This window comes from Lissotriton helveticus, chromosome 6 (assembly GCF_964261635.1).
Source record: "Lissotriton helveticus chromosome 6, aLisHel1.1, whole genome shotgun sequence".
Taxonomy (NCBI): domain Eukaryota; kingdom Metazoa; phylum Chordata; class Amphibia; order Caudata; family Salamandridae; genus Lissotriton; species Lissotriton helveticus.
The window spans coordinates 1,535,175,646-1,535,181,645 of NC_136067.1; positions in this window are offsets into that span (position 1 = coordinate 1,535,175,646).

Below are 6,000 nucleotides of genomic sequence, written 5' to 3' on the forward strand. Positions count from 1 at the left end.
TAGCTAATTTATAAATTGTTTGACTGTATTGTAATATGTGCTGTTATGACAACACTGTCGAATAAAGCTTTGTGAAATGCATAACGTTTTTTTATTTTTGTAGAAATTAACTACTTTCTTATTATGTCCTTATTATAAACCAGTGATTTAGACTATGGTTTATGTTATTACCTTATTACTATCTTTGGGGGTTATTTAGTGTATGCTGGGCAGGGTAATTCACCACAAATGTGCCAGAGTACATTCAATGCTAAACTGTCCCATTTTATTTGGAGCTGGGCAAACTGTCATGTTTCCTATAATGGAGCCACCGCTGGTTCCACCGGCAGAAACCTTAGGCAGACGGTCCCACAGACTTCAAGCTGTTGATCTAAGCACCTCAGGCTGTCCACCCCATTTATGGTAGACATTCAGGCATACTTACTTTCCTGTTTGGTTTCGCCAGGAAAACACGCTGGTTGTGAACAGAAAACATAACAAGCATTGGCAAAGACGATAGGTCTGGATTTGGCAAGACTGCAGTTCTTATTCATTTTGTGCACAAACATATGCAATATGGAAAAACATAACATAATATAAAAAAATATAAAAATAAAGGGGGGATCAGCAGCCCAAGCACACCATCCCTGGCACTGAATCTCACTCCTTTTTAGTTGGCTGCTGAATTGGGATCAAGCAAAATGCAATGACTTGCAGTGCAAGATGGCTATCTCTGAAGTGGGCCGACACATTGGCCCAGGCTATATGTTCGGGTGGGCTGAAACAAAATGTGATTGACATTTGAATAGACTTCTTATTGAAGAGGGCTGACCAAAGTATGTATTATGTATATATGTAAGTATGTGTTTATGCATGCATATATGTAAGGATGTATTTTTATTCAGTTTGTTTTGGAAAACAAAAAAGCCTGTGAAAAAGTTAAAGCTGACTCTAGCTCAAGAATACAAAAACGCAAGTCATTATGCATGGAAAATGGGGCTAAGGGTGCAGGAAGAGAATGAAAAAGCTTAAACCTTTTTTTCCATCGAACACTGCATCAAAATTATGATACTTAAATTAAGCTAAATCATAAATGTCACCAGAATCCCATGATGAAAATGTAGGACTATGTTATACATTGTACTCATAATGTATTTTTTATATCACGTGTCTACTTTAAGGCAGTTCGCTTGAAAAATATGCGAACAATGCGTAATGATTGGAATCAGAATGTTTAAGGTTTGTTTACATTTCTTGAATACGTGGTTAATGAAACAATGTTCAGTGGTGATGTTTAGTGGATATAGGCAATTCTGTGGCTGCAGTATTTGAGGCAATATTAAAAATGTGTAGGATTTGACAACTAATTTGCAGATTTCACCAAAATGGATATTTCCATCTCAAATGGATTAAAGAAGTACTGAACATGGATGCCATTTTTGTAGGGCCCACCAGGGGTCGCAACTGTGACCCCCTGGCTTTCCCTTTGGTACCCCTGGCACTGCCATTGTGACCTGTGTTAGAGCCCATCCAGGTAATGCCCGGGTGAGAGAGCAAGCAGAGTGCATTAAGAATCATGCTGTTTTCCACAGCTTGTGGTCCTCTCAAAGGACATGTCTCTCTCCACACGCCTTTTTTCATGTAGAGGGGCCTGCCTAGGATGGAGAAACTACAGTATATCCATCCCTGGCAGGAAAGAGCGCGGTAGTGTAAGGCATTGTAACATTCTTTCATGTCCCAGGAGTCACAGCAGTATGTATCAAAAAACAAGGACAGGAGCAGCAGCCATGCAGATTGATCTGAAGTAGGAAAACAGGTTCGAATGGGCCCTGCAGCACTAGATTAGGACTTGCAGGGCAGGCGTTGGGCCCCTTTGATAATGGGTAGAGTGTGACATAGAAATCCACCTGCAGAGTGCAGTTCCTGCCAACATGCAAGCTAAGTGTCGGTGCGATCCACACAAGGGGAGTTAGTTTCACTTTCTCTGCTTTTGTACAAGGCATGTGTTTCCTTAGTTCTTGGGTCGGGAAAACCCTGCTTTTAGGATTGTAGGGCTGTGGCCCTGTGAGAGTGCCAGAACTGCTAATCCAGCAGAAATGCAAATAAATGGTGTCCCTTATATTAAAGACATGCATTGAAGAGCAACTTCTCTTGTGACACTCATCATGGGGTTCTGCACTTCAAAGCATAATTATATTTGATATGCATTTTTTAAATGCATAGCAGAGAACTGTGGATATGACTGAAAGTTCTCAAAGCTCTGCTGCTCAAATCAGTGCATACCTTTGGAAGATAAGTGCACAGGTAGGCTTCACACTACATTTATGATATTATTTCCCCAACTAACACTCTGGCCTACATGCATCAAGCATTTTTGTAGTCGCAAACGGTGCGATTCCTTAAAATCGGCCGTTTGCGAATGCAAAAGTGCTTTTTGGGATGCATGAAGCAATTTTAGAATTCGTAATATTTTTGCGAGTTCTAAAATTGCGGGTGCTTTTAAGAAGTCGCAGATGTGCGACTTCTTAAAAGCAATGCATCATTACTTTGACAAGTGGAAATTTGCAATTAGGGTGCCAAATTTACCGAGTGGTTGAACCACTCGGTAAATTTGGAAAAAGTGTTTAAAATGTTTAACACACACATGTCTTTAGGACATGTGTGTGTGAAACATGATGCGAAAAATACATTTCAGGGGTGCATGGGGGGGTCCTTTGGACCCCCCCCTGCACCCATGAAATTTTCTAAGTGCCACTCGCAATTTGCATTGACTCCTATGGGCCTTTTGGCCCATAGGAATCAATGGGAATTGCGAAAATTTACTTAAGGAATCGGTATTCATTTGGGATTCGGTAAACATTGCGATTTTTACCGAATCCCAAATGAATACCGAAAATAATGATGCATAGCATTTTGCACTTCTTAATTTGCGATTCCTTATTTTTCGCAAATTAGGAAGTGCAAAATGTAACAATGATGCATGTGGGCCTCTGTTCCCACAGAAACCTCTTCTTCTCCTTTTGGTTTCCCCCATTACTGTGGGTTTACCCTGCATTCTCAATGAGCAGTGTTCTTCCTCTGCATATATATACCGGCCCCCTAATATACCTTCGTAAACAAATTGTTGTCCAGAGATTTTCATTTTTGATTTGTGTTTTTGGATCATTAGAGAAGTAATTTAGCTTGGGTAGACATTGCTGATCCGGGCCTAATTTTTCTGGACGACATTTTTAAAAATAGTGGATGTGTTGTAGTGATGATTTAATACTTCATTTTGGTGTCAAAACATAGGTTTTGGGGGTCATGTAGTCTTGTGGAGACAGAAAATAACTCCTCAGAGCAACCCTTCTGCCATTTTCCACCATAGCATTTATAATAGAGGAAGAATAGACATCTATAGAAATTAAACACATAATAATGGTTTTTAATCCTTTTATGTATACACCAAACAATGTTTATGATCTGAATATTAAAACAAAAAAATGTTTATCACTCCCGTTTTAGACACATTCTCAAAATTCACTTTATTTATTTGTTTCGGCAATCGCTCGTGGTACATTTGCAGAATGTTGAACATTTGAGAAGAGCATGTCGACAGGAACATCTTTTTGTATTACAGGTGTTACAAGTACATGTACATTTAAGTTATCACCCCATATCTTCCCAAACAAATTCACATGGATCTTTCTCTACATATGCATGATCCAAAACATTTACACATATTCTGATAAAGTAAAGCACTATTTTAATGTGTTCACGCACAGAATATGATGCCAGTGGAAGGTCACTTAGCAGGACTGATCTCTTGAATTCACTGTACCGAAGATCATCAGATCTTTGACAGTCAGAACTCGTTTTTCACACAAGTATAATGTTTTTTTCTATGTCTTTAAAGTCACATTCTTCTTCTGTCTCAACAAATCCTTTTAGATCAGCAGTTAAAACTCCAATCTTTGTTCCAATATTGCTCATAGTGTCATCACCCTTAAGAATTTGTGCTGGGAATCTCTGGGTCAAGTTTCTTGTACAGAATATGAAGAGGGATTAAGTGTTGTTTCTCACCTGTTTCATAACATAACCATAACTCTGACAGTCCTTGACTTATGAGCATTGCAACAAATCTAAGTAGCGCAGTAATAACATTTGTGTCATTTGACTGTGCAATGACTCGATTGGAATCATTTTGAACAGCTCACTCAACATTTGGCACAATACAAAGATCAGCTTCCTTCAAATTGCTGTTAAGTTCTTGAACAATATGACCTGTACCTTTTGAATATATATCTGCAGGCACCAACTCCTCATTGACAACCATTCCACCTGCAATCTCTGGAAATTCAGTGTTCACTGAAGCATCAGCAATTTTTTGGCAAGTTAACATCTCCAAGCTCATCTGGTTCATTGTTGATTTATAGACCAAAAGTGACCCGAATTTATCAAGTTGCACAGGTATAGGTGTAGAATATTTGATGCAGGCAAGGTCAATTTTTCCATTTATAGACATTTGTCTGATTCTCTCACATTCTTTGATAAATAGTTCAAGATAACTGTCAAAGACAATGTGCATTTCTTGCAAGATGCACACTGACTTTGATATCTGTAGAACAGTCTGAATGACCTCTCAGAAATTTTGCATTGCTGAAATCATGACCATTCTCAATTGTGACATATAGTCCACAACAACAGCAGTTTTCAATGAGTACACCTTTTCTAATTGAAATTCTTGATGTGAAAGTTTTTTATCGAGTTCTTGTATGAGTTTATAGTGGCTGGTTGGATGAAACTCTTACCATAGCAATTAAAGCATGGAAGTTTAGTTTTAGTAATAGTGTCAAACAGTTTTTCTTTTTCAATACAAATCTCTCCTGCTTCAGTTCTGAGTGTAGTTTTAATACATGTTACAGATATCTACTAGATGTGTCTTTATATCGTATCCACATATTGTTTGGTCACAAAGTTGTGTAGATGCACAGGTTCAGTCCTTTCAAAGGGGTTTCCTTGATGCTGGTTATTAGGAAGAAGGTTATGAACATGTTTATTAAAGCGTTCCCCTCTCTTTCCCACCAGTTCGTGGTGAGGAACAGTTTTGAGATGATCCATTCATTTTGAATTTGTCATCTCTCTGAAAACATTGCAAATAGAAAGGACTTTATGGTAAACTAGCTGCCATTGAGCAACATATTCACTTTTATGTGCCTGAGCAAAAATTCCCTTGGAGTTTTTCTGTGATCTCTGGACCGTTTGTTCCAGTTTCATATCTGGAGCCACAGCATTGAACCTTCCCTCTCTGTCTTTCACCACAAAATGTTACGTTATGTTATTGACATTTATAGCACACACAAATATTCAAGAGTGTCCCGGCGCGACACCTGAATGGGAGCTGAGAATCGACGGATAATTAAATAAAAAGCAGAGTTTTCAGCCGTTTCCTGAAGAGCTTTGAGTCCTGGGTGCCACGAAGGTCCAGGGGAAGTGAATTCCAGGCCACTGCTGCCTTCTAAGCCAGAGAGCTACCACCCATTCTCATAAGGTGGAAGCGCTGAATAACTGCCAGAAGCTGCACCGCAAAGCACAACTGTCTCAGGGGCACATCAAACTTGAGTCATTTCCTAAGGTATACAGGTCCTAATCCATACAGGACTGAATGAGCCAGGAGGAGGACTTTAAGTTTAACTCTTTCAGCCATGGGACGCCAGTTAAGATCGTGCAGATGTTTCTCTATACTGGATCTCCCCTGAATGTTAAGTAGAGATCTTGCTGCAGCATTCTGCACTACCTGCAGTCTCTTAAGCTGGTACCCTGGCAAGCCAATGTACAGGGCATTCCCATAAACAATGCGCGAAAGGATCAGGGCACGGGTAAACATTTCCTGAGGTGCCCTAGGTAGGAGGGGGAGAAATGTCCTGAGTGATTTAAGGGTGCCGAAGCATTGTCCTGCAAGCTTCTTAATATGTGTAGAGAACCGAAGATCTTCCTTGAAAATGCCTTTGGAATAATTTTTTGTAGAAGTATGGTTTTTCC